The sequence below is a fragment of the Sinocyclocheilus anshuiensis genome, unplaced genomic scaffold, assembly GCF_001515605.1.
Source record: "Sinocyclocheilus anshuiensis isolate Anshui unplaced genomic scaffold, SAMN03320099.WGS_v1.1 scaffold1455, whole genome shotgun sequence".
NCBI lineage: Eukaryota > Metazoa > Chordata > Actinopteri > Cypriniformes > Cyprinidae > Sinocyclocheilus > Sinocyclocheilus anshuiensis.
The window spans coordinates 184,864-187,093 of record NW_015541012.1 but is presented as its reverse complement, the minus strand read 5'-3'; the positions used below and the strand labels follow the sequence as shown (position 1 = coordinate 187,093).

General features: G+C 36.3%; 1 pseudogene; it reads right to left on the bottom strand.

The window, feature by feature from the left end:
- The window catches only part of LOC107690465 (protein ABHD15 pseudogene), a 10,544-nt pseudogene that overhangs the window by 1,762 nt on the left and 6,552 nt on the right, over window positions 1-2,230 (bottom strand).

The following is a 2,230-nucleotide window of genomic DNA, read 5'->3' as shown; positions in this document are numbered from 1 at the left end:
TATATATACACATATACACATACATAAATGTATATTTTGCTACAATGTGGTCAGTAGTTTCTTTGTTGCTGAATTGTGTTAACATCAGGGTTGTGCTACATTCTGTTCCTTGATGGAAGGACCAGCAACACCGCTGCCAAATTCCACAAGCTTCACAAGTCTGAAGAATCAATCCAACAGAGTGCAAAATATCACAATTTCCTATAACCTTAAAGTGAGATCAAGGAAAATATAAGAAGATTTTGAATAATTAACACATAGAAGCACATTGAGGTGGAGCTGAAGTACTGACTCATGATAAAATTCTATACCTTAAAAAAATTAGATACTACTAAAATCAATAATTTTAAATCCTTAAGTAAATCTAGGCATCACAATGTACAGTTATGAAAAATAAATATTCATTCTGAGATTTGCTAAATATTACATTTAATACTGTTATTAAATTATTACTAATTGAATTTTAAGGATTCAATTTAAGTAAGCATTAGATGATGGAAAAAATATATAAATGTAAGAAATAAATTGAACATTAATGCCCAAAAAGATACCAATATATTGTGTACTGTATACTGTACCTAAAAATGTAGGATTCATCTCCAAGAGCAAGTGTGCTGATCTTTTTCTCTAATATCAATATATCATAACTTGGCCAGACACAGTGAGTTGTGGTGCTCATATGAGAAATAAGGTTTCAAATATGGTTTGAAACACATGCCCATCCTATTCCTCTTCACTCTATTATTTTCTGTCATCCTTATATGCTCTTATTAGGGGTACAATAACAAAAAGACTAAAAAACAAATATGAAAAAGCACAGTAATTCTTCTACTCTATTCGTGATGGCAAATGTCTAATTGTTCCAAGATGCAAATGAATATGACGATGTAGAAACAGGATCTGTCTCTCACCACAGTATTTTCATATCCCTTACTTACGTCAATGACCTCAACAGCCAGGAAACACACTAGCTCTTACTGCAGTACAGTGTTGCTTTGCACTGTGCAAATTGAGTGCAGCCTCTCGCCTATCATGCAGTGATCACCTTGTAAATAACATTAATCTGAAACACAAGGAAATTGGAGTGGACTAGCACTCAACCCCAACCGACACCTTAAAATGTGTCTATTTGAACATACATACAGACTTACATTTTACGGCCTTGAAACAGACCCTGCCAAATCTATAAAACTGAAAGGGAACCATATGCATTACTTCATTGTTCTATAAAAAAATAAGTTGAGTCTCTACTAATTTGTAGTCAGTCTAATCTGTGCCCTGTGTCACAAATAGTTTTTCCACAAAAAAACGTGGCAAACGTGGTTGAGCAAATATCTCACTACTTGGCATTTGACTTACAACAATTGCCTCTTATATGCCATCTGTCTACAAAGATACATTCACCATCACTGCTCTCAGTCATGCCCCGCACAAAAAGAAGGAGCAGAGGAGCCTGCTGACACACTGATTATATTCTCCACAATGCACAGCTAACAAAGTTCCGGTGAGCACAGAGTATATTTCTCTGGGAATCATCTATGATGGAGTGTAAAAAAGCTCATGAGTTTACTTAAAGGGGTCATATGATGCTATTTCAAGTTTTCCTTTCTCTTTGGAGTGTTACAAGCTGTTTGTGAATAGATAAGATCCCTAAAGTTGCAAAGACTAAAGTCTCAAACCCAAAGAGATATTCTTTATAAAAGTTAAGACTGGTCCACGCCCTCCTAAAACACCTCGTTTAAACACGCCCCCACATGTCTACGTCACGATGTGGGAAGATTTGCATAATGCCGCCCAAATGTTCACGCAAAGAAAGAAGGCGTAACTTTATTGTTGCTGCCACCGCCGCCGCCATGTTGTGAAGACGCTGTGTGTTTTGTTGCGAAAGCGAAACTACTTTGTTTGGTCTTCCAAAAGAGGACACGACTAGAAATCAGTGGTTAAGTTGTATTTACAACACTGTTCCAGAACAGTTCAACCTGATCTGTTTCCTGATCCTGGTAGAGTAGACTACAATGCCGGTGTTTCTGACTCACAGACTGTAAATTAAGTACATTTTCATATTTAAAGGATTTGCCACTGATGATTCAAACGTGAGTTTTGGGCAGTGTAAAGTAGCGCTTGTTGTTTGTAATTTCTTCGATCACAAATGCAGACATGGTTTTATGTTTACACAGCGCGATGCAACGCAATGCGTAAAAAGACAGTATAAGTCATTATAATCCATAAT